We start from the raw sequence: 27,648 nt of genomic DNA, 5'->3' as shown, positions 1-27,648 counted from the left end.
TACCACCTCTGAGTGTTTTACCTTTTTCCTTCGCTATGATCTTGAAAGAACCAATCGGACAGGTTTTCTTGAGTTTAAACAAGAAAGAGGTAAGTTTATTATACTTTACAATCTAACCACGATTTAAAAATAAAAAATACGCTACACATTCAGGCATACATTCACACGAGAATCACAAATACACAAATAGGGCTGGATTTTATGAGCTTGCTGCTGATCTTGGCGGCGAGCTCCAAAAATGGCGCTCCCCCTATGCAGGCCGCACACCAAAGAGCCACTGCAATCTCAAGCACGGCGGCTCATTTAAATAGCCGGAGCGGCCCCCCCCACCCCACCCACCACAATCATATGGAAGGGGCGGGCTGTCCGTCACCAGCAATGGCGTCAGCTGCCTGTGTGCAGCCACTGACGCCATTTTTAAAGGGCTGTCAGCCCTGCCCGCTTATTTAAATATTTAAAGGAATATTCAATAAAATTAAATAAATACATTTCTTTTGCCCCTCTCCCACCCCTCCAATAACAATTACATTAACTATTTGCCCTTCCCCCTCCCAAAACACTTACCTTTAACATCTGACCTTCCCCCCAAACTGCTCAAACGTTAAACTCTAACCCTTCCCACCATCTCCTACACCCATGATGTTTATTTGACCCCCTCACCTCCCACCCGCACTGATAAACTTACTTCCTCCCCCCTCCCCACCAATGTGGCATCTTGTTTCCCCAGACAGCGATCCAAAGGCGCGGGAGTGCCAGCCGCCGTACCGAAGATTTTGATGGGCCATCAAGATTGAACATAAGTACATGTTAATGTATTAATTTACTTTATTTGCATATGTTGATAGTGGTCCCATCACCCAGCAGTTGGGGGGCTGCCACGGTGCCTCGCCGCCGTCGTGAGTATCAGACTGGGCCTTGCCGGCGTCGAGGTCCGTGGTGGGCCTCTTCGGGAGCCATCTTCAGGCCCACCCCCCGCCACAGATCTCGACGTCGAGGGCTCCTTAAAATCCAGCCCATAGATTACAAAGTGGGAAAGTAGGTTTTTGGTTGGATTAAAGTCCAGAATAAATAAAAGTTAAATACACAGTTTGAAGTTGGATCATTCAGTGGTTGTCCAACTGGAGTTGTACTCTTGAAGTCGTTGTTGGTCAAAGTGCATTTTGTGATTGGTCTGTTTTGCTCAGGGTTTTCTTGAAGGCAGACTGGTAGGTGATCCTCTCCCCTTGGTCTCTGGCTGTAGCAGTCTGTAAGCTTGGAGCAGACAGTTTTCAAACTTGATGTTTTCTGGAGAATGAGAGAAAAAGAGGGAGAATGAAAGGGAGGCACACAGCTTTCTCAGCTTCTGTTCACTTCTTGTCTCTGTGTAACAAAACTCCCAATCTCTCTCAGGTGGTATTGTCAGTGTTTACCGCCTAGAAGGATGTCTCCACTACTGAATGCCTCAAGATGGCTTTGAATGCCCTGCTAATGAGGATGATCTGGATAATCTACTCAGTTAGCCAAAGCATTGTTCTGGCTGGGCTTCTTGTTAGACCTCTGGCTCTGGTTGGAGCCTTGGATTGTGCAAAGGTGTTTCAAAGCGAATTGTAGTGGCCATCTTGGCTGCCATTTTTTTTAAAGTTAACTGTAAGATTTTCTCCATTAAAAGTTTAATGTAAATTTTCCACCAATGAATTAAAAATTCCTCATTTGGCACATGGTGTTTTTTTGACAGTGGTGAGAATGATAATCTTTTACACTGAGCAAGTACTTGTCTTTCAAATGGCAGGCAGTTACCATTTCAAAATTAAATATGGAAACATTGCTGTGAAGCTACCTTGCACTATAATTATGTGTCATGTTTTCATTATGTGACATGTTTTTGTCATGTGGCAGGATTTTATCATGAAGCATGTTTTCTTCATATGCTGTATTTTTGTCATGTGGCATATTTTCTTTATGTAGCATGTCTTCATCATGTGGCATGGTTTCCACATGAAGCATGTTTTCATTAAGTGACATGATTTCATCATGAGCTACGTAATCATCATATGGCATGTTTTCATTATGTGGCATTTATTCGTCATAGAGAGATACAGCACTGAAACAGGCCCTTCGGCCCACCGAGTCGGTGCCAACCATCAGCCACCCATTTATATTAATCCTACATTAATTCCATATTCCCTACCACATCCCCACCTTCCCCCAATTCTCCTACCACCTACCTACACTAGGGGCAATTTACAATGGCCAATTTACCTAACAACCAGCAAGTCTTTGGCTGTGGGAGGAAACCAGAGCACCCAGCGGAAACCCATGTGGTCACAGGGAGAACTTGCAAACTCCACACAGGTAGTACCCAGAACCAAACCCGGGTCGCTGGAGCTGTGAGGCTGTGGTGCTAACGGCTGCACCACTGTGCCGCCCTCATCATGTCATGTGACATGTTTTAAGGGGCATGCATTCATAATGTGGCATGTTTTTGCCAAGTGGCACATTTTCATTATGTTTCACGTTTTCATCATGCGGCATGTTTTTGTCATGTGGCATGTTTTCATGAAGGGGCATGTTTTCCTACATTACAGCAATGACTATTTTTTTAAAAAGTACTTCATTGGCTGCAAAGCACTTTGGGACATCCTAAGATTGTGAAAAGCGCTGTATAAACATAAATCTTTTTTTCTGTATGTTTTGGCTCTTGAGCTGCATCTGTATCCTTGGGTCTTCATTCCCTCACTGTATACATGTATAAAATGGCTTGTCTGCTGGCAGGTAATTTGTCGGTATTTATATTTAATGGGCAATTCTCATTGATGTAATTTTCCCCTGGCCCTGTAAGTTAACTATAATGTTAACTATCTTCTTCTTCTTTGGCCTCCTTATCTCGAGAGACAATGGATACGCACCTGGAGGTGGTCAGTGGTTTGTGAAGCAGCGCCTGGAGTGGCTATAAAGGCCAATTCTAGAGTGACAGACTCTTCCACAGGTGCTGCAGAGAAATTTGTTTCTCGGGGCTGTTGCACAGTTGGCTCTCCCCTTGCGCCTCTGTCTTTTTTCCTGCCAACTACTAAGTCGCTTCGACTCGCCACATTTTAGCCCTGTCTTTACGGCTGCCCGCCAGCTCTGGCGAACGCTGGCAACTGACTCCCACGACTTGTGATCAACGTCACAGGATTTCATGTCGCGTTTGCAGACGTCTTTAAAGCGGAGACATGGACGGCCGATGGGTCTGATACCAATGGCGAGCTCGCTGTACAATGTGTCTTTGGGGATCCTGCCATCTTCCATGCAGCTCACATGGCCAAGCCATCTTAAGCGCCGCTGACTCAGTAGTGTGTACAAGCTGGGGATGTTGGCCGCCTCGAGGACTTCTGTGTTGGAGATACAGTCCTGCCACCTGATGCCAAGTATTCTCCGGAGGCAGCGAAGATGGAATGAATTGAGACGTCGCTCTTGGCTGACATACGTTGTCCAGGCCTCGCTGCCATAGAGCAAGGTACTGAGGACACAGGCCTGACACACTCGGACTTTTGTGTTAACTATATAGCGAAAAATTTGAAATTGTTTAAGGAATTCTAAAATGTGATGCTATCAAAATAAATGTCAATTTAGGCCGAGTAGTACTATAAAACACAGCAGTTTTGTGTGGAGCAGAAAGTACATGATCCTGTGACTAAGCATTTCTCTGGCTGATTAGGGGGGGTGGGGTTTGAAACCTTACTTCAAATGGGCCTTTTAGCTTACACACTAAGCCCAAGTGAAAAAAGCTCAGACGATATCAACTACTCAGCTTTTCAGGACCTGTCTTTAGTTTATGCTTCAGTCATTCTATGCTAATGCTTGAAATTTACTTCACCACAGAAAAGTTCATTCTTGGAATAATTATGCCATAGGCGTCATCAATCAGCAAGCATGTTATTGCCACTATGGGCAGTAAGAGTGTGGTCACATTACCGCAGACTGGACAATCCGGCCATTGTCTTCTCTGATTGTTAACATTGTTTGCAGACCTTCGACTGAGTGGCACCAAAGCTCAAGGTAGCTATATTAAAGCTTTGCAATCTACTGGTTTCCAGATTGAAACTGACTAACATTTAATGCATTGATTTTTTTTGTAGAGTACATTAAGTTCCCATTACTTTTATTAACCATCTGAAAGCTACTTCTGATCCTGTTTCCATTCACAGAATTTGGTGGCATAGTGATAATGTCACTAGACTAGTAATTCAGAGGCCCAGGCTAATGCTTTGGGGACATGAGCTCAAATCCCACCATGGTAGCTGGTGGAATTTAAATTCAATTAATTAAGAGATAAAAAGCTAGTCTCAGTAATGATGCCATGAAACAATTGTTGTAAAAAAAACATCTGGTTTACTCATGTCCTTTAGGGAAGGAAATCTGCTGTCCTTACCTGGTCTGGCCTACATGTGTCTCCAGACCACAGCAATGTGGTTGACTCTTAACTGCCCTCTGAAATGGCCTAGCAAGCCATTCATTTCAAGGGGAGTTAGGGATGGGCAACAAATGCTGGCCTGCCAGCAATGCCCACATCCCATGAAAGAATTAAAAAAACACACAAAGTTGTGGCCGTTGTCAGATGATCTTTGCTGTTGCCTTTGGATATGGAATTATCAAAGACTGCAATTCTTGCCCCTCGAGGGAATTTGTCACCCCTCGGACCAGCTGTTTTGTCAACAACTGTGTGATCCTGAGAAATTTCTTATTGTGGTCAGAACCCTACCAGGTTACAAGGAGTAATTTTATTGCTGTAATATTAAGACAATCTTACAAAATACAGACTCCAAGGGGTTTTCAACTTTCTTAACTTACCATCAGAGCATAAAACTGTTATTGTGAGTTGGATGGCCATTACTAAAATCAATAGGAAGGGAATTCAGTTGTTTTCTATAATGGCCTCCCAACCCTCAATGGAGGTTTTAGGTTAAAATGAAAGCAAAATACTGCGGATGCTGGCAATCTGAAATAAAAACAAGAAATGCTGGAAATACTCAGCAGGTCAGGCAGCATCTGTGGAGAGAGAAGCAGAGTTAACTTTTCAGGTCAGTGACTCTTCTTCAGAACTGGTGGTTTTAGACTTTGATGCATGGTTGCAAATTACCTCCGAAATATCTTAAATTCTAACTGGTGGAGTAGCAATTGTACTTCCATGCACCCATCTTACAGGCATCAAACAGAAGCAATGAAGTTCAGTTTCAAGAATCAATGCCTTTTCTCCCAAAAATAACTGAAATGCATCTGATCCAATATTGGGTCAGGGCATTCTTCAGGCATCCTGTTTGGCTGCCTAGAGCAGGTGTTAGTTCCATGTATTTCCTAATAAGGGACATAATACTTGTGTTAGGACCCCTCAAGAAAACTGGGCTGCCCTGAGTTTTTTTAAAATCATTTATGGGATGTGGGCATCACTGGCCAGGCCAGCATTTATTGCCCATCCCTAATTGCCCTTGAGAAGGTGGTGGTGAGCTGCCTTCTTGAACTGCTGCAGTCCACGTGGGATGGGTACACCCACACTGCTAGCGGTTAGATACAACTGAGTGGCTTGCTAGGCCATTTCAGAGGGCATGTAAGAGTCAACCACATTGCTGTGGGTCTGGAGTCACATGTAGGCCAGACCAGGTAAGGACAACAGATTTCCTTCCCTAAAGGACATTAGTGAATCAGATGGGTTTTTACAACAATCGGCAATGGTTTCATGTCCATCATCAGATGATCATTAGACTAGCTTTTTTAAATTCCCGATTTATTAATTGAATTCAAATTCCACCTTCTGCTGTGGTGGGAAGCAGGTGTCGAGCCTGCTCCACTAAAGTCTTCCAGATGTGGAAGGTATGTTCTGCCCCCTCTTGTTCTCCCCGCCCCCAGCCCAATGCACTTTACCCATATCTATTTATTTATTTTTTTTATTTATTTAGAGATACAACACTGAAACAGGCCCTTCGGCCCACCGAGTCTGTGCTGACCAACAACCACCCACTTATACTAATCCTACATTAATCCCATATTCTCTACCACATCCCCACCATTCTCCTACCACCTACCTACACGAGGGGCAATTTTTAATGGCCAATTTACCTATCAACCTGCAAGTCGTTGGAGGTGGGAGGAAACCGGAGCACCCGGAGGAAACCCACGCAGACACAGGGAGAACTTGCAAACTCCGCACAGACAGTACCCAGAACTGAACCCGGGTCGCTGGAGCTGTGAGGCTGCGATGCTAACCACTGCGCCACTGTGCCGCCCATATCCTCCCAATTCCCGGGACTTGCTGGTGACAAAGACAGTGGTCTGACATTGATCTTTATAAAATAGGCAAGCTGCCTATGGAGGAGCGGCAGACAGCAACAGGTCACCCGAATAATGTTATTGTGGCGCAGGGCCCAATTGTGGGCTGCCTTAGGCTTCTGATTGGGCTGCAGGTTTCATGTGCAACTCCTGTTTCAGGCTTGAAAGCTGGCCCACAGGAATTTCCCATCCAAACAGTTTGACTTTCACTACTTCACAACAGTGATTCTGATTCAAATTAATTCATTGTATGTGAAGTGATTTAGGATGCTTCTGAGAGATGTGATAAGCTGGTGTCTAAATGCTAGTTATTTCTCTGCTTTTCTCTTTCCTTTTCCCCCTGCTCCCACTTCTCCCTTTCTGTATTCCATATTTTAACTTTTATTTTGCAATTACTCTTTTATAAATATTCAAATACCTTTCTTTATCCCCCATGTGCCTCTAGAGCTAAATGTTCCTGTAATCATGCTAATGCTGGAACAATTTTATCTGACAAGGCTTATCAATAATATTTAATAAAATCCCCAAAGTCTTCTTATACAATACATTGTCTGTAATCATTTGCTTGAAGTAAATAAGCTCATTATTACTTTTCTGCTATCTAGAACTACCTTATTGTAAAAACCTGGGGCCCAAATTCTCAACAGCACAATTGCGCCATTGGGACAGATGGAGCAGATCTTTGCCCACTTCGAGGATGCAGTGCTGACCCCACCATAAATTGAAGGGTTAACCAACTTACATAGATTGAGGTGTGCAAGCTGTGTAAACACAGCCTGGAATGTCTCATGTACACTGGTGGAGATAGAAAACAGTACAAAAGGTGAGATGTTAGCCCGGAAATACCTGGAGGAGAGGCAAATACCTAGTGCTGGCCCGTGCTCACCTGCTGTGGGATCACTTTCCATTCTCCCCCACTTCCAGTCCAGATGTTTGGATGCTCTAGGCAGGAGTTGGACAATTTCCCCACCCCCCCCCCCAAAACCCCAACCAGCAAAGTCCATCAGAGTGATGGTTTGGTGCACACAATTCAAAAGATCCATGCAAATGAGGCCCAGGACGCATAATGGATTGGGCCTCAAGGTATTAAAAAACAGGCGGGTGACTGATGCACACTATCTAACGGCCACCTGTTAAATGTTAAAATTATCCCTGGGGTTCATAATCGCTTACACAGGAGGCCAAGGAGGACATGGTTGGAGTCAGGGGAAGACCTGCAACTTTCCCCACAATGGTGGGAAGGCACTTGATTTTTCAGCCAAATGGATTAGCGCCCACCAAAGACACATCCATAGTGCAGCTTGCATCTACCTACCTCATGCAAATTAGTTGCAGTCCCATTGACTCTGCAAACTCCAACAGGGTCAACACTGGAGGGAAATGAGGGGAAGCATCCCAGCATACCTGCCAGAATCATGTACAATGCGTTAATTTAATAGCAGTCCAAATGGATTCAGAATGGGAAGATCTCACCTGACCAACCTCCTCGACATATTTGAGAAAATGAAATCCCAAGTGCATTGAATTAGATGTCGCACTTAGACTTTCATAAGATATTTCGCAAAGTTCCACACAAATGGCTATTAGTTAAGCTCAAAGCAGTGTGAATTCAGGGTAAACCCTGGGAATGGAAGAGTAGAAAACAATGGGTACTTTTTAGAGGAGTTATCTTAGATTAAGGGGAACAAGTACTGAGTGGCTTGTAACATTTCTCACTGCTGGGCTCACCTCTGTTTCTAACACTAGTTATTTGAACTCAGTAAACAAGTGCAAGCTGCTTAAATTTACAGAAGATACCAAACTAGGAAGTTCAGTGGAATTGGAGGAGCCCACTCTCAAATCACAGTAGAGTGTAGAGATTAGGGCTTAAGGGAGAAACCTGAGAGGTGATCTCATGGAGGTAAACAATAACCTGAAGAACATGGAAAGGGTAAATCTGGAATGTTACTTTAAATTATATTCTGGGAGGAGAGTAAACAATCAGAAGTTTAAAATAACACAAAGCAAATCCAAATGTGACATCTGAAAGTTCTTCACATAATGAATGATTGACACATGGAAATAGAGAGAAAAGAAACCCCCGGGGTTATTTAAGAACCAATTGGATGCTGCACTGAGGGATTTTATGAGCTTTCTAGATGGAACATTGATCACTCAGAGCTAGTGCACAGGTACAAAAAATAAATCAAGAAGTCTAATAGAATGTAAACCTTTATTTCAAGGGGGCTGTAGCATATGACTGAGTAATTTGTGCTTCAGTTGTACCCAGCCTTGGTCAGACCTCATCCGGAGTACTGTGTTTAGTTTTGGGCACCGAATCTCAGGAAAGGTATATCTTTCAAAATATGCTGGTCTCGGAAGGGGTTAGCGCAGATCCACCAGAATGATACCAGGGTTTATAGGGTTAAGTTGAGAAGACAGGTTGCATAAACTTGGTTTGTAGTCCCTTGAGTTTAGAAGGTTGAGGCGTGATCTAATCAAGGTGTTTAAAATGATAAAAGGATTCAGTGGTATAAAAACAGAAAGTGCTGGAAATACTCAGCAGGCTGGCAGCATCTGTGAAGAGAGAAGAAAAGTTAACGTTTCAGGTCAGTGACCTTTCATCAGAACTGGCAAAGGTTAGAAATGTAATAGGTTTTAAACAAGTAAAGTGGGGGTTAGGGGGAAAGAGAACAAAAGGGAAGATGTGTGATAGGACAGAGGGCCGGAGAGATTAACTGACAAGGTCAGTGGAGTAGTTACAGAGAAACTATTTCCTCTGGTGAGGTAAATTAGAACAAAGGGGCATAACCTTAAAACTGGAGCTAAGTCTTTTAGGAGTAAAAGGAGGAAACACTTTTTTACGAACATACAAACGTACGAGTGAGGAGCAGAAGTAAGCCATTCGGCCCCGAGAGCCTGCTCCACCATTCAATAAGATCATGGCTGATCTGTCTGTGTCTCAATTTCCACACTCCCATCTACCCCCGATAACCTTTGATTCCCTTGCCTAACAAGAATCTATCTACCTCTGCCTCAAAAATATTCAATGACCCCGCCTCCACCATCTACTGAGGCAGAGAGTTCCAAAGTTGCACAACCCTCTGAGAGAAAAAATTTCTCCTCATCTCTGTCATAAAAGGGCGACTCCTAATTTTAAAAGTGCCCCCTAGTTCTGGACTCACCCACAAGAGGAAATATCCTTTCCACATCCACCTTGTGGAGACCATTCAGGATCTTATAAACTTCAATCAAGTCTCCCCTCACGCTTCTAAACTCCAGTGAAAACAAGCCCAGTCTGTCCAACCTTTCTTCATAAGACAACCCGCTCATTCCAGGTATCAATCTGGTAAACTGCCTCTGAACCGCCTCCAATGCATTTACATCCTTCCTTAAATAAGAAGACCAAAATTTCACACGGTATTCGAGATGTGGTCTCACCAATGCCCTGTATAACTGAAGCATAACATCCTTACTTTTATTTTCAATTCCTCTCATAATAAAGGATAGCATTCCATTAGCGTTCTTTATTACCTGCTGTACCTGCAAACTAAGTTTTTGTGACTCCTGCTCCAAAACACCTAGATCCCTCTGCACCTCGGAATTCTGCAGTCGTTCTCCGTTTACTCAAAGGATAGCGGAAATCTGGAATTTCTTCTCCAAATGTCTGTGGATGTTTGGTCAATTGATATTTTCAAGACTGAGATTGATAAATTTATATTAGATAAGGGTATTAATGGATATAGAGTAAAGCAAGGTAAATGGTGTTGAGCTACAGATCAGCCATGATCGAATTGCATGGCAGACATGCTCAAAGGGCTGAATGGCCTACTCATGATCCTTTGTTCCTGTGTTCTTCTGAGCAGAGATAGGCTAAATGGTCTCACTCAGCCACAATTGTCTTGTGATCTTGTTGTTAGAAAATTGTAAAATGTTTTTTATTTAACTAATTTTTAATTTAGGACCTCAAAGATTATAATCTCTGGGTTTCTTCCGGTGCCTCGGGCTAGTGAGTATATGAATAGGAGGTTAGATCAGATGAATGCCTGGTTGGGGAGATGGTGCAGGAGGGAGGGCTTTAGATTCTTGGATCACTGGGCCTGTTTCTGGCGAAGTAGAAGTGGCAGTGGGGGCGCATTTCGGGGATAGTGACCATAACTCTGTAAGATTTAAGGTTGTTATGGAAAAGGACATAGAGGGACCAGAAAAAGAGTACTGAATTGGGGGAAGAACAGATTTCAATACGATAAAACAGGATCTGGCCAAAGAGAACTGGGAGCAGCTTCTTATAGGAAAGTCTACATCAGACCGGTGGGAGTCATTTAGAAGGGAAATTGTGAGGGTTCAGGTGCAGCATGTTCCTGTAAAAGTGAAGAGTGGGACCAACAGGTCAAGGGAACCCTGGGTGTCAAGGGATATAGAGGATTGGATAATGAAAAAAAAGGAGGCATATGGCAGATTCAGAGTGCTGAAAACAGCAGAGGCCCTGGAGGAGTATAGAAAGTACAGGGGAGTACTTAAAAAAATAATTAGGAGAGCAAAGAGGGGGCGTGAAAAATCACTGGCAGACAAGATAAAGGAAAATCCCAAGGTGTTTTCTAAGTATGTTAGGGGCAAGTGGATAACCAGGTAAAAAGTGGGGCCCATTAGGGATCAAAGAAGCAATGTGTGTGTGGAGCCAGAGGACATAGGTGAGGTTTTAAATGATTACTTTTCATCTGTGTCCACTATGGAGAGGGATGATGTAGGTGTAGAGATCAGGGAGGGGGATTGTGATATACTTGATCAAATTAGCATTGTAAAGGAGGAAGTATTGGCTGTATTAGCGGGCTTAAAGGTGGATAAATCCCCAGGCCCAGATGAGATGGGTCCCAGGCTGCTATGTGAGGCAAGGGAGGAGATAGCGGGGGCTCTGACACAAATTTTCAGATCCTTTCTGGCCACAGGAGAGGTACCAGAAGATTGGAGGACAGCGAATGTAGTACCATTATTCAAGAAGGGTAGCAGGGATAAACCAGGTAATTACAGGCCAATGACTCTAACATCAGTGGTAGGGAAATTATTGGAAAAGATTCAGAGAGACAGGATTAATCTCCACTTGGAGAGGCAGGGATTAATCAGGGATAGTCAGCATGGCTTTGTCAGGGGGAGATCGTGTCTATCAAATTTGATTGAATTTTTTGAGGAGGTGACTAGAGGTGTAGATGAGAGTAAAGCAGTTGATGTAGTCTACATGGACTTCAGCAAGGCTTTTGATAAGGTCCCGCATGGGAGATTGGTTAAGAAAGTAAAAGCCCATGGGATCAAGGGTAATTTGGCAAATTTAATTCAAAATTGGCTTAGTGGAAGGAGATAGAGGGTGATGGTAGAGGGTTGTTTTTGTGAATGGAGGCCTGTGACCAGTGGGGTACCACAGGGATCATTGCTGGGACCCTTACTGTTTGTAGTGTACATTAATGATTGAGACGTGAATATCGGAGGTATGATCAGTAAGTTCGCAGATGACATGAAAATTGGTGGTGTCGTAAATAGTGAGGAGGAAAGCCTTAGACTACAGGACGATATAGATGTGCTGGGAAGATGGACGGAGCAGTGGCAAATGGAGTTTAATCCTGAGAAGTATGAGGTGATGCACTTTGGGAGGTCTAACAAGGCAATGGAATATACAATGGATGGTAGGATAAATAAAAACAAGAAATGCTGGAACCACTCAGCAGGTCTGGCAGCATCTGTGGAAAGAGAAGCAGACTTAACGTTTCGGGTCAGTGACCCTTCTTCGGAACACTGACCCGGAACGTTAACTCTGCTTCTCTTTCCACAGATGCTGCCAAACCTGCTGAGTGGTTCCAGCATTTCTTGTTTTTATTTAAGATTTCCAGCATCCGCAGTATTTTGCTTTTATATAATGGATGGCAGGACCCAAGGGAGTACAGAGGGTCGGAGGGACCTTGGGGTGCTTGTCCATAGATCAATGAAGGCAGCAGCACAGGTAGATAAGGTGGTTAGGAAGGCATACGGGATACTTGCCTTTATTAGCCAAAGCATAGAATATAAGAACAGGGAGGTTATGATGGAGCTGTATAAAATGTTGGTTAGGCCACAACTGGAGTACTGTGTACAGTTCTGGTCACTACACTATAGGAAGGATGTGATTGCAATGGAGAGGGTGCAGAGGAGATTCACCAGGATGTTGCCTGGGCTGGAGCATTTCAGTTATGAAGACAGACTGAAAAGGCTGGGGTTGTTTTCCTTGGAGTGGAGAAGGCTGAGGGGGGACATGATTGAGGTATACAAAATTATGAGGGGCATTGATAGGATAGATAGGAAGAAACTTTTTCCTTTAGCAGAGAGGTCAATAACTAGGGGGCATAGATTTAAGATAAGGGGCTGAAGGTTTAGAGGGGAGTTGGGGAGAAGTTTTTTCACCCAGAGTGTGGTTGGAATCTGGAACACACTGCCTGAAGAGGTGATAGAGGCAGGAACACTCACGACATTCAAGAAGTATTTAGATGAGCACTTGAAACGCCATAACATACAAGGCTACGGGCCAAGTGCTGGGAAATGGGATTAGTTAGGACAGGTGCTTGATCGTCGGTGCAGGCGTGTTGGGCTGAAGGGCCTGTTTCTGTGCTGTAAAACTCTATGACTCTATGTGGTCACTTGACTAAGTGCCATTTTAATTACTTCTCTATCCAATGTCTTTTCTCTTCCTTGGCTGTTCTCCATTTCGATTTCAATAGCAGGTTGAAAACCTCAACTATGTTGTTCACTCAATATCTTTCTACAGCTCATACTGTTTCTGAAATTTTTCAACATTCTGTTGTTTATTTTCCTGCTCAAAGTGGCTCAGCTTGTGGCAGTTGACATATGTGAATTACTTTCTCCAAAACTTTTCCTTAGTTTTCCATTGACAGCAATGGACTGACATAGTGAAACGCTAACTAGTTTGCTCCATGTATTAAACTCACCAACAGCACAGGGAAAAATCATTAGTATTGCATGATGATGAATTGAAATCCATCAACAAGGTTTAGATAATCATTTTCTATTGGCAAGTTGCTCCTTGTATTACAATAAGACATATTGACTTAAATCTGTCAATAGCAATAAAACAACTTGGAATGTAATGGCGTAAGGTGTTTAAAATATCAGAATGTGGTTCATTTTTTTAAGTTAATTGGTTCCCATCATATTATTGGCTAATTTGGTTCTTTTAGTTCTACAGCGTTAAGCATTTGATGCTGTGTTAAACCCTATTCAAAATATGTAGCATGCTGGGAAAACTGCTGAAATTACCTAGCATCCTGATTGGAATTTTACGCTGGAGGCTAATTGGGCAGTAAAATTACTGACACTCTGTGCATTTTAAATTGGACCCAGCTTATTTAAACTTGAAGCTTAGTTTGTGCCCTGTTGAGAAGGTTATTAATGGTTGTTCATTAACTCCAATCGACTACAGTCATTAAAAATAAAAAGGGAAAAAGGTATCTTTTCTTGTAGGATTAGAATAACATCAGAATGCATAGAAGAAGACCATGCAGGCTATCAAGCCCATTCCTTTCATGGACCATGTTCAATGTATTCTAAGACTGTCTCTACACAACCCAATTAATCTCTTGAGGAAAGACACTGCAAATCTCTCCCAAAGGTAAATCAAACAGAACCCCCGGCTACCAATCTAATCTCATATCCTACTATATATGTCTTAGATCAATTGCCTTCCTTCTCTTGGTAGTTCCATGGTTACAGGAAAGCAGGAAGAATCATATTTCATACTGTATTTGATCAATTTTCTTTACATATTTATCATTATTTCTAAACAGATGTTTATCAAACTTTTTCTTAAAATGCATTAATCTGCACAATTTTAGCTGGGAGTTTATCATTGAATATCTACTAGCATATGGGGAAAAAACTCTTCCAATCTCAAGTCGTCTTCAAGTTTCATTCATTTGATAGTTGAGTCTTCTTGTTCTGCACTCAAAATTCAAATTAAACAACATGATTTGATCGACATATTATGCATTCCCCTCAGCAATTAATAATACCTGGATCATGCCCGCTCTATAGCATCTCTTCCGGAATGAAAATAATTGCAATTCCATGAGTTTCTCTTCAAAACTCTGAGCAACTTGTCCTGGAATTATCTGCATCAGCCTCCTCCAAACACCAAGCATCTTCATGAGAGGTGTGTTCTGAAGGTGCTTCCATTTTTTAATATTTTTTTGAGGAATTGTGTTTAAAACTGAAAAGATACCATGGATGTGTTTTTTTTACAAGGATCACTGGAAGTCTTGTTTGGAAACAACCTTCACTGGAGGTCACATGCCTTAAGCTCAATAAACAACAGAAAACTTGGTGACTTGGGGAAGATATTTACAGGGAAGTGACATGTCCAGATTTATGCTTGTGAGGAGATTTCGCTTTTGGGATAGTGTTTTGACTTTCTAGTTGGGGTGTGAACTATTTTGAGCTAGTTGGAGCTCAGCCTGCCAAGAGAGAAACATCCAGCTCATCTCTTTCTTCACTTCTCTGAAAATCTCTGAGAGTTCAGTGTGTGTGAGAGCTACAACTCCTGATGCCGTATTTCTCCTGAGAAGCTGGAAAAGTTTTGTTGTTTATTAAGAAACCTGGTTGATGTATTTTATTCTGGGGTAAAGAGTAGAGTATATGATTGACCATATCAGTAACTGGGTAAACATTTAAATATATGTTGTGACCTGTGGAGACATGGAACTAGAAAAGACAGCGCTCTCCTCCCATCTCGGTCGTAACAGGTGTTATATATCATCAATGTAGCCTGCCTGAAGCCTTTTGAAGCAGGCCTTTATACAAGGGCAGGGTCACCAAATCACCCATTTTAGCCTGGCAGCTGATGACTGCGGAAGAGAAAAGCTAGATCAGGGGGTGAAGGGAGGGGCGGTCAATGAGAGTGTGAAAGAGACCCCGGGTGCTTCAATTGATGTATTGCATTATGCGGCATTGAACCACAGGGAAAAAGAAACTCTTAAGGTTTGATCATCCTGATTTTGATGTAAAACAGTTTACCTTTCCTGAAAGTTGCCTTTTACTCTTCTAAACTCCAGCAGATACAGGCCTAACCTGTCCAAACTTTCCTCATAAGACAACCCTCCTATTCCAGGTATTAGTCTAGTAAACATTCTCTGAACTGCCTCCAATGCATTTACATCCTTCTTTAAATAAGGAGACCAATACTGTACACAGTACTCCAAATGTGGTCTCACCACTGCCCTGTATAAATGAAGCATAACCTCCCCACTTTTGTATTCAATTCCTCTCGCGATAAACGATAACATTCTATTAGCTTTCCTAATTATTTGCTGTACCTGCATACTAACCTTTTACGATTCATGCACTAGGACACCCAGACCAATCTGCATCTCAGAGCTCTGCAATCTCTCACCATTTAAATAATATGCTTTTTTGTTCTTCCTGCCAAAGTGAACAATTTCACATTTTCCCACATTATACTCCATTTGCCAGATCTATATCCCTTTATAGCCTCCTTATGTCCTCTTCACAACTTACTTTCCTACCTATCTTTGTGTCATCAGCAAATTTAGCAACCATACCTTTGGTCCCTTCATCCAAGTCATTTATATAAATAGTTGAGGCCCCAGCACTGATCCCTGCGGCACACCACTCATTACATCTTGCCAACCAGAAAATGCCTACTCTCTGTTTCCTGTTAGCTAGCCAATCTTCTTTCCATACCAATATAGTACCCCCAACGTCATGAGCTTCTATTTTCCACAATAATCTTTGATGTGGCACCTTATCAAATGCCTTCTGGAAATCTAAGTACAATACATCCACTGGTTCCCCTTTATCCACAGCACATGTTACTTCTTCAAAGAACGGCAATAAATTGGTTAAACATGATTTCCCTTTCACAAAGCCATATTGATTCTGCCTGATTACCTTGAAATTTTCTAAGTGCCCTGCTATAACATCTTTAATAATAGCTTCTAACATTTTCCCTAAGGCAGATGTTAAGCTAACTGGCCTGTAGTTTCCTGCTTTCTGTTTCCCTCCCTTTTGAATAAAGGAGTTACATTGGCTATTTTTCCAATCGAATGTTACCTTCCCTGAATCTAGGAAACTTTGGACTGAATTTTACAAGTCGGTGGTGGGCAAAAACAACGTCGTGGAGTCGCTGCGATCCTAAGTGCGGTAGCTCATTTAAATAGCTGGAGCAGGCCTCCCTCCCCGATCACATGGAGGCGGTGGGCTGTCTGTCCCCGGCAATGGCGTCAGCTACCTGTGCTCAGGTGCTGATGCCATTTTTATAGGGCTTTGAGGCCTACCGTTAAATTTAAATACTTGAAGATGCAGTGAATAAAAAAAATACATTTACTTTGCCCTCTTCCTCCTCCCCAATAAACATAAAAATAATTACTTTCCCGCTCCCCCCCAAAACACTTATCTTGTCCACCTGACCCACCCCCCCCCCCCACCAAAGTACATAAACTTTCACCTCAAACCCTTCCCACCATCCCCTGCATGAGTGAATTTACTTTGACTCCAATCCCCCCACCCCCATCCCGCACGGATAAACTTACCTCCTCTCCCCTCCCCACAAGTGTTCCACCTCGTTTCCCCGGACACGGATCTGAAGATGCGGAAGTGCTGGCCAGAGTCAGGAAGGCCAGCGTCAGGAAGATCGTAGCAAGACGGAAAGTGCCAGTGTAGGTATGATTAATACATTAATTTTAATTTTTTTACATATAAGTATGTTAATGGGGGTCCCCCTGCCGGCAATATCGGGCTGGGCCCTCCCAGCATCGAGGTGCGTGGCGGCCCTCTCCCGGAGGCATTTTCCTGTCCCCTCCGCCACAAACCCCAACGTCGGGGGTTCTGTAAAATTCAACCTTTGTGAACATTAAAACCAACACATCAACTATCTCACTAGCCACTTCTTTTAGGGCCATAGGATGAAGTCCATCTGGACCCGGGGATTTGTCAGCCTGCATTTCCAACAATTTGCTCAGTCCCACTTCCCTGGTGATTGTAATTTTCTTGAGTTCCTCCCTCCTTTCCATTTCTTGATTTACAGCTATTTCTGGGATGTTACTTGTATCCTCTATAGTGAAGACCAGTGGAAAATACCTGTTCAATTCATCGGCCATCTCCTTATTCTCCCTTATTAATTCCACAGACTCACTTTCTATTGGACCAACGATCACTTTGTTAACTCTTTTCTTTTTTAAGTATCTATAGAAACTCTTACTATCTGTTTTTATATTTCTAGCTAGCTTTCTCTTGTACTCTAATTTCTCCCTCCTTATCAATCTTATAGTCATTCGTTGCTGTTTTTTATATTCTGTCCAATCTTCTGACCTGCCACCCATCTTGGTGCAATTATATGCTTTTTTTAAAGTTTGATACTATCTTCAACTTTTTTAGTTAACCACGGATGGTGGGCCCTCCCCTTGTAATTTTTCTTTCTCTTTGAAATGTATCTATTCTGTGTATTCTGAAATATCCACTTAAATGTCTGCCACTGCATCTCTATTGACCTATCCCTTAAGCTAATTTGCCAATTCACTTTAGCTATCTCAGCTTTCATGCCCTCATATTTGCCCTTATTTAAGTTTAAAATACCAGTCTTGGGCCCATTCTTCTCTCCCTCAAACTGAATGTAAAATTCAATCATATTATAAAATCACTGCTGCCTTGGGGCACCTTCACTATGAGGTCATCAAGTAATCCTATCTCATTGCACAATACCAGATCTAGTTTAATCTGCTCATTGGTTGGCTCCAGATCATGCTGTTTTAAGAAACTATCCCAAAAACATTCTATTAACGCCTCATCTAAGCTACCTTTGCCCATCTGATTTTTCCAGTCTATATGTAGATTAAAATCCCCCGTGATTATTGCCGTACCTTTCTGACCAGCTCCCATTATTTCTTCCTTTATAATCTGTCCTGTTGTGTGGTTATTGTTCGGGGGTCTGTACACCACTCCCACGAGTGACTTCTTGCCTTTATCATTTCTCATCTCTACCCATCTTCTACATCCTGGTTTCCTGAACTTAGGTCATCCCTCTCTATTGTGCTAAAAACATTGTTAATTAACAGAACTACCCCTCCACCTTTTCCTAGCTTCCTGTCCTTCCTAAATGTCATGTAACCTTCAATATTCAGATCCCAATCTATGTCATCCTGTAGCCATGTCTCTGTATTGGCTATCAGATCGGACTTATTTATTTCTATTCGCACTATCAGTTCATCTGTTTTTATACAGAGCCTTTAGTTTTGTCCTTTTATTATTTTTGTAACGTCTAGCCTTGACTACTGATTTACTCTTAGATTTGCATTCTCTATCCCTTCCTGTTACAGTCTTTTTATAATTTCCCATATTAATAGCTTTCCCTCTTGCCTTGTCTCTACTCTTTGATTTACCATGTCTTTCCAAATGTGATCCATTGCCCCCACTATTTAGTTCAAAACCCTCTCTATTTCCCTTATTATGCAGCTCGCTAGGACACCAGTCCCAGCAGGCGTAGACCGTCCCAATGGTAAAGTCCTCACTTTCCCCAGTACTGGTGCCAGTGCCCGATGAATCGGAACCCACTTCTACCACACCAGATTTGAGCCACGCATTAATTTCTCTAATCTTATTTGCCCTATGCCAATTTGCACGTGACTCAGGTAATAATCCAGAGATTATTACCTTTGAGGTTCTGCTTCTTAATTTGATGCCTAGTTCCTCATACTGACTATGCAGAACCTCTTTCCTTGTCCTGCCTATGCCGTTGGTACCTACATGGACCACAATGATTGGATCCTTCCCCTCCCACTGTAAGCTCCTCTCCAGCCCTGAGCAGATGTTCTGAACCCTGGCACCGGGTAGGCAACACAGCTTTCTGGCTCTTTGCTGCAGAGAACAGTGTCAATCCCCCTCACTATACCATCCCCTACTACCACTTTATTCCTTTTTGCCCCCCCACCCCACTTATGGCTTCCTGTACCACAGTGCCATGGTCAGTCTGCTCATCCACCCTGAAGACCCTACTCTCATCAAAACAAACTGAAAGAGCCTCAAACCTGTTGAACAATTGCAAAGGCTGAGGTTCCTGCACTCCTGTTCTCTGGGTCCCCTTACTTGCCTCAGCTGCAGCCACACTCTCCTATCCCTGACCACTGACCATATCAGAAGACCCTATCCTAAGAGGTGTGACCGCCTCCTGGTACAAAGTGTCCAGATAACTTTCCCACTGCCTAATGTGTCACAGTGTCTGCAACTCAGCCTCCAGCTCAATGACTCTGAGCCGAAGCTCCTCGAGCTGCAAACACTTACTGCAGATTTCTTTGCCCTGGATCGCACAGGCATCCAGGAGCTCCCACATGCTGCAGCCATGACACATCACCTCTCCTGCCATCCTTAATGTGTTTTAATTAACTACTAAATTATTTTATTCAATTATTTATTTTCCTTTTTATATATTTTATTAAACTTACCATCAGTTCCTGTACTGTTTTAAACCTTAGGAATAGAATAGACCTTTACCACTTACCAGATATTTACCAAACAGCTAGCTACTTCCCCTGCAGTAGAGTAAGAACCATATCCTACAGGGTGCAAAAGTTAGAAAAAGCAAAGGAGCACCACCTTTCCCAACTCCCTCAACTCAAAGAACTCCCAGCACTCTGTTCAAGTCACACTCAATGAAAGGGGGGAGGGGGACAAAGAAGAACAAAAGGATAAAAGAGGTGGTATGAGGAGGGTCTTAAAGGAGCAAAGGGAGATGGATAGGTGGAAGGCTTAGTCAGGACATTGCAGAAGGTGGGGCCTAGGCGTCTCAGGGCACAGCCACTAATGACGGGGTGAAGAGTGAGCACATAATGTGTCAGAATTGGAGGAATGGAAAGTTTGGAGAGGGTTGGAGAAATGAAGAAGGTCACAGAGATAAGGAAAAATGAAACCATGAATGGTTTTTATTATGATGATAATTTTAAATTGGAAACACCGGTCTGGAAGCCAATGTAGGCGAGAAAGGACAGAGGGGACGTATGGATAGGACTTGGTGCAGGATATAATACAGGCAGCAGAGTTTAGGATGAGGCGGATTTTATAGGGTGTGGAGGATGGAGACTGGACAGGACAGTATTGGGAAAGTTGAGTCTAAAGGTGACAAAAGCATTGAAAGTGCTTCAGTAGTAGTGGAGCTGAGGCAGGCACAGGGATGGTTGATGTTACAGAGGTCAAAGTAGGGGGTCTTTGTAATGGACAAAATACAAGCTTTGAAACTTAGCTGAGTTTCAGAGAGGACACCGAGAATGCAAATGGAATTGGTGGCAACGGTGTGGAACTTATGCTGGGGGCTGAAGGTGATGTCTTTAACTGGACAAACTGGCAGCTCTTGACTAGATGTCTGACAAGCAGTCTGACTACACAAAGGCAGTGAACAGGTTGAAAGTGGTGGTGGAGAGGTAGCTGTGTGTTGTCAGCATACATGGGGAAGCTGACTCCATTTTTATGGAAGATGTCGCCAATGGGCAGCATGTAGATGAGGAAGAAGAGGGGGCCAAGAATAGATCTTTGTGAGACTCTGGAGGTAACAGTGTGCAGCTGAGAAGAGAAATCATTGCTGTAAAAGCTCTGGGTATGATTGGATAGATACAAGTGGACCCAAGTGAGGGAAGTCCCACTGAGCTGGATAATGGAGGAGAGGCATTGGAAGAGGTCAAAGGTGTCAATGGCTGCAAAGAGGTCAAATAGGGAAAGGAGGGATAATGCCTCATGGTCACATTCATAGTTGTGACTTTGGTTAGGGTCATTTTGATGCTGTGGCAGGGGTAGAAACCTGATCGGAGATATTGAAATATAGAGTTGTCAGAAAGATGGGCATGGATTTGGGAGGTGGTAACATCTGATCCCAATTTGCATATTTAAATATGGATTCTGCCGGAAAGTTGCCTGTAAAGAAACCTACATAAAAATAGCAGTCAGCAGGATGCAAGTAGCTCGAGTGAGTGAAGTAATCTGAACAATTTTAAATGCCCCTCCATCTGGTTTCTGTTGGGTGGGTAGGGTTAAAATTGCACCCCATGTTCAAGAAATTTGTAAGGGAAGAAAAGATTGAAGATGAAGTGGTATAGAGGGGTCAAGGATTGGATTTTTTGGGGGTGGGGGCAGCGGTGATGGGAGTTTCATAGGGAAGTACCTCAGTACCTGAGGAAGAGGAACCAATTCCAAAGTCAGGTAGCATGGGGAATAGGAAGGGAATCTGGCTGGTCAGCAGTTTAATGGGAATGGAATCAGGAAGTAGGAAATAAGTCTCTGGACAAAATGAGTTCACAGAGCGCATGAGGGGAGCCAGGTAAGGCATGAGCTCAGGGCCGGGGCAGGAGGAAGCCTAGGGGGAGGTTTGGCTTGGTGGGTAAGAGGAAGGAGGGAAGCAGCAAAGGCAGATGAATGGATGATCTCAATCTTAATGACAAAGAGGATCACAAGCTCCTTGCACTTGTAGTTGAAAATCAGATTGGAAGGGAAAGGAGAATGAGACTTAAAGAGACATTTGGTTGGAGAAAAGAAGTTGGATAATCTCTAGGATAGTCCATAGGCTTCACAAACCACTGACCACCTCCAGGCGCGTATCCATTGTCTCTCGAGATAAGGAGGCCCAAAAGAAAGAAGAAGAAAAGAAGTCCTGGAATAATGGGTGATTTTGGCAGAGGAGATTGAATTGTGATAGTGCTGATGTAGTCTGGCCACATCTGGAGATGGATGGCTATGCCAGATGTGCGCCAGATAAACTCAGGTTCATACCGTTAGACTTGAGGAAATGAGAATAGGGATCATACTGGGGATTGACTGGATGGGAAACAGTAAAGATTCTTCTGGGACTAGGCGATTAAAGGTGGTAGTGATTGTGTGGTTGAGTAGATTGACAGCTACAGAAGTATCTTAGTGAGTGGAAGGACAAAGGCTAGGCAGCTAGGACTTTGGAGAGAGCATTCCGTGGGCAGATGGCATTGGAAGGGGTAGAGGAATCTGGGCGGTGAGGGATATAAGGAAGTGGGTGGAGATGGCCTTGTCTGTGATCAATTCCTTAGAAGTAGAGAGGTCATGGGAAATGTCAAAGTCAAGGGGCCAACTGTAAACATGGGTTGGAGAGATTACATGGAGAGAAAGGCTTAAGGAGGACAGGAGGGCAGTGAATTCATTGGAGAGATGGCATGGGTCACAGAGATGAAAATTGAAATCAGAATCATTTGATGGTTGAAAAATATTTTAGAATACAATTTGAGATGATCCTTAATGGCTTGTGGTCACTCCGAGCCCGACTGTGAGGCTTTGATACCAGTAAACAAACATAGAAAAGGATCACTTATCCAATCTAATACCAAAGTATTTGCATTATATCTATATATATATCCTTTCCTGGTGGTTACTGGAAACACACAGGAGAACCTATGGGCTGTGTAGGAAAATGTCATGAGCTTGCTGCAGTGAAATGGAAAAATGAATCCCTGTTGATTGGCACTAATGAACGAGAGTCCAGTCATGTGGCACAGTTACTAGGGAGCAGCTGTTTCTCACAGTACTGCCATATGTTATTTCTGGGCCTGTAATAAATTCCTGGTCCGCAACTTTTGCTGAAATGCAATTGACTATGAGATGTAAGTCATCCAGCCCCATATTTCAGGATTGTGATGTTTTTCTGGTTTTTGTTCCCCCTTGTTACTTTTTTTTGCAACAGTATGCATTACTTTTAGGAAACCAAATGGTATATTAGCCTTTACTACAAAAGGATTGGCATATAAGAACAAAGATGTTTTACTGCCATTGTATAGGGTATTTATGAGACCACACCTCGAGTACTGAGTTTTGGCCTCCTTACCTTCCTTACCTAAGGAAGGATGTACTTGCCTTAGAAGCAGTGCTACCAAAGTTTACTAATCTGATTCCTGAAATGAGGGGATTGTCTTATGAGGAGAAATTGCGTAGACTAGTCCTATGTTACCTAGAGTTTGGAAGAATGAGAGGTAATCTCATTGAAACATATAATCTGCTTAAGGAGTTTGATTGGATTAGATGCTGGGAGTGATGTTCCCCATGGCTAGGGAGTCTAGAACACGGGATCACAGTCTCAGAGTAAGGGAGCAGCCATTTAGGACTGAGATGAGGAGAAATTTCTTCACTCAGAAGGTTGTGAATCTCTGGAATTCTCTACACAAAGAGCTGTGGATGCTTAGTCATTGAGTATATTCAAGTCAGATATTTTTTGGATACTAAGGGAATCAAAGGATATGGGGATAGTGCAGGAAGGTGTAGCTGAGGTAGAAGATCAGCCATGATCTTATTGAACAGCAGAACAGGCTCAAGGGGCAGATAGGCCGACTCCAGCTCTTATTTCTTATGTTCTTATATTTTTATTTTATAGATTTTGTTGTCACTTTCTCTCCCCTTCCCCCAATATTTGGTTCCCATAAGCCACACACCAACAAGTACTTGGTTGGGTGACCTGTGGTTTTATTTTGGGAAGTATTTTGTTTTGCTGAAGTTGGGTATGCCAATGCTGAATAATGTGATGGAAACCCCACCTGCCAAGAATGAGGCATATTAATTTTGTCATATGGAACATAAATTTTAAACTCTTACTGGACTAAAAACATGGCTGCATCTGCATTCCAAGAGACAGTTGCCTGGAGAAGTCAATGGAACTGTTCTCTGATTCAATTAACCAAATGGATTTTGATCAAAAGACATTGAGGATGTGAAGGTCAGCATTCCAGCCCCCTCCTGAGGATATCTACTAATATTGAAAGAATCCACAAAACTTGCCAGGCAGGTTGTCCCGAAAAAAAAGAGCTAGTCCCATGACTGGCCTGCTGGCCCAAGGGTTGGTTTGAATTGTGTTCACAGAACAGTTTGGGTCAGAATGCAACTGACCATGAAGAGAGAACATCTCTCCCTGTTTCTCAGTCTGACGAAATGAAGAAACTGCAATTGGATTTCAAGAAGACAGAAAACCATCGAAACAAGTTTGAAAGTGTGTACTGGGCCCCAACGAGATGGCAAGATCGAACAGCAATCAAAGACTTTACATCAAAATCAAAAGACAGTAAATGAACTCCAGCTATTGCTTCAAATCTTTCTCCTTGATTCTTTCTCCTTTTCTGTCTCTATCTGCATATGTGTTTATCACGTACGCATGCTAGCGTGGTCACATCGTCTATTTTTAGCAGTTTTAACTGAATTTGAGTTTTAAAGTTAATAAACTTACACCTTTCTTGTTTAAATCTAAGAAAACCTGTCTGGTTGATTTCTTTGCATTACAATTGGAGAGCAGTGAACAAGGATTCACTGAGGGGAAGCTAAAAACACGGTGTATTAAAAATTAAACTCTGTTATGGTCAAACCAGGAAAAGGCTGAGAGGGAACCCTTAGACGCCTTTCTCACCAGGTTGTAACAATAATGAAACAGTTTCCACTTGAAGCAGTTTTCCAGCTTTTGTACCAAGAATCACCAAGTATTCTGGAATTCCCTACCTAACACCACTGTGGGTGCACCATCAACCAAAGTCTACAGCGGTTCCAGGAAAAAGCCTATCACCACCGTTAGAGGGGAATAACTGGAGCCTTGCCAGCATCAGCTACATCTGGAAAACAAAAATGAAAGAATTCTCAAACACTTTCAAATATTTCCCTTCATATATACTGTCCAATGCTTAATTTTTCCTTGTTTATATTCTCTCTAATTTATCCTATTGCCGATTGGCCAGTTATTTTTGGCCTTGATTCATTCACACTGTGGCCTTTCCTGCTAGATTGCCATGAGGAACTTTGGAGGTTTTGCAGGTGCTTAAAGCCTAATTGGGGTGGAATTGGTCTCAGGCCATAGCGCAAAACGAACAATAGCAAATCAGCAGTCGGTTTTACACTCTGCCTAATGTCAATGGAGTGTAAAACAGGCTGCTGATTCGTTATTGTTATTTTGTGCTACTATCTAAAACCAATTTCAGCCGCATTTTGCGTTTGTCTCTTTTTCTGTTTTGCTTTCTCTTTCTCATATATTGGGGGCTGGATTTTACCAGCCCTCCAACATCGGGGGTCGTGGCAGGGAGCCCATAAAATTCCGCTGGGAGAGGCTCGCCTTGGCCCCTGACGCTGAGTAGGCCTCGCCGCATTTTACTGTTGGCAGCGGGACCTTGGTGCGGCCCCCCCCCCCCGTCCCCCGCCGCTTGGCAGCGGACCCTCAATTACCATATATAAAGCGCTACTTACCTTTCCTGATTATGCAGCCCACTGCCTCTCCCTCCACAGTTCTACATTTTTCATTGAACGCGCGGCTGTCACGTGCCGTCCCATTCATGAATATGAAAAGCTAATGGGACATCAGAAGTAGGAGTAGTTGCTCACAATGCAGGTAAGTCTGGATATACCGGGGTCTGAACTCTGCATACTGGAAGGGAGGTGGGAGGAGGGGATGGTATTACAGGGTCACAAGCCTGTATACTGGAAGGAAGGTGGGAGGGGGGATGGCATTACAGGGGGGACAAGTCCGCAGATGTGTAGGGAGCCACTGTGTTTCCGCCCTCTGTAAAGGTTGTCCACTCTGTGCCATTGATTGCCTCTGTCAGTGAAGGAGCAATGGCACTCCAGTCACGCTGTATGTGGGGAGAGTGCCAGAAATGGTAGGCGTGTGAAGTTTCTATGTCTAGTGGGCCAATCGGTGCAGCTTGCACAATCTTTATGTGGTCATGCGGTGCCACATTTAGTGGCAGCTAAGAGGGGCAATGCCATGCCATGCCATCATAGTTGATGCATGAAAGCACCTGATATACCAGTCAACATTAATCTCTGCTCTGTTAGGTACCTTCAAAGAAGTGAAGGAACCGAGTTTAATTGTAACTTCGTGATGGAGATGTTTCACCCTATATGCATTGTCCCGCTTCTCGTGAGGATCCATAATGCATGCAGGCAAAATCAACAGGCAGGTGCAGCCCGCATAGAGGCCCCCGGATGTGAGCAGCAAACCCCAAAGAGAGCTCGCTACTACAGATCAACGCACATCTGCAGGTCCCGCATGACATACCTGCTGATGTCAGAGCACCAGTATCAGAGGCAACTGTGGATGTTGAGAGAGGTTTGACACATCTCTGTGCCCTGCTCAACGATGACCTGCAGCCCATGGGATTCGGTAGCCATCCTATGCCTGTGGCCCTCAAAGTGACAGTGGCTCTTAATTTTTATGCCTCTGCATAATTTCAGGGGCCCACTGGAGACTTTTGTGGGGTCACACAGTCAGCAGTGCACATTCATGAATCAGGGAGGTCACTGATGCCCTGTACTGGAGGGCTGATGACTATATCCGCTTCAAGATAGACCCTGGGAGCCAGGCCCAGAGGGCCTTTGGTTTCGGCTCCGTTGAGGGATTCCCACAGGTGCAAGGGGTCATAGACTGCACCCATGTGGCCATCAAGGCTCCCGCCGGGTGACTAGCTGCATACGTAAACCATAAGGGCTTCTACTCGCTCAACGTGCAGCTTCTATGTGATCACCGGAAATGCTGCATACAAATCTGTGCCTGCTTTCCAGGCAGCTGACATGATGCTTTCATCCTGCGCCAGTCCCAGCTGCCATTGCTGTTCACTGAACTGGCTCAGATGGAAGGGTGGCTTCTTGGAGACAAGGCCTACCCCTTGTAGACATGGCTCCTGACACAAGTGAGACACCCCAGTACTGCTGCAGAGGAGAGATACAGCACCAGCCACGGAGCTACAAGAGCCACCATCGAGCAGGCGATGGGCATGCTGAAAATGCGTTTCCGTTGCCTGCATAGATCGGATGGTGCCCTGCAGTACGAGCCAGAAAGGGTAGCCAGCGACGCCCACATCCCACAAATAAATTTTTAAAAATGCAGGGCAAGCAGCGAGCTAAGGATGCATGGCAGCGCCTCATTGATAAAAGGTCCTCCACGCCATAGGCATCACCGTGTGCTCTGCAAGCCACACAGCACCCTCATTCACCTGTTGTGCAGCAGTCCACACCTGCAACATCTTTGTCTCCACCATTACTGGCAGCAGCAGACTGAGCCATTGTCCATGTTACTGCCCGTGGAGATGCACATGAGTAATGCTGACATGGCAATGATGTTATTCCATACATTGGCAGTTCTGAAAGGCCAATGATGTAATGGGAGGAGACATGATCAGTACATGCTGGCGCACTTCATTCACACAGTAAAAGCAACACACGTCAGTGAAAAAGATTTTGATTTTGACCTTTTTACATTGTTATGTCATCCGTGCAAACCCATTTGTGTCACGGTGTTTTTTGGAAACACTTGCAGATACTCCTTGGCGGTGCCACTTCTGCGCTAGCAGCCTGACTGGAGAAAGGCTGCTGATC

At 43.6% G+C, this 27,648-nt stretch overlaps 1 long non-coding RNA gene across 1 annotated transcript in view; it reads right to left on the bottom strand.

Annotated features, from left to right (window-relative positions):
• Positions 1-715: 715 nt before the first annotated feature.
• Positions 716-27,648, bottom strand: part of LOC137377060 (uncharacterized) — a 74,732-nt gene continuing 47,799 nt past the window's right edge. The window contains exons 2-3 of the long non-coding RNA XR_010976356.1: positions 24,787-24,896; positions 716-1,284 (exon numbers count right to left, since the gene is read on the bottom strand). This is a non-coding gene — a long non-coding RNA (uncharacterized lncRNA). The remainder of the gene's footprint in view (positions 1,285-24,786; positions 24,897-27,648) is intronic.

The sequence above is a fragment of the Heterodontus francisci genome, chromosome 1, assembly GCF_036365525.1.
Source record: "Heterodontus francisci isolate sHetFra1 chromosome 1, sHetFra1.hap1, whole genome shotgun sequence".
In the NCBI taxonomy this organism is placed as follows: Eukaryota; Metazoa; Chordata; class Chondrichthyes; order Heterodontiformes; family Heterodontidae; genus Heterodontus; species Heterodontus francisci.
The sequence above is the reverse complement of the archived record's forward strand: the minus strand, read 5'-3'. Positions and strand labels throughout refer to the sequence as shown.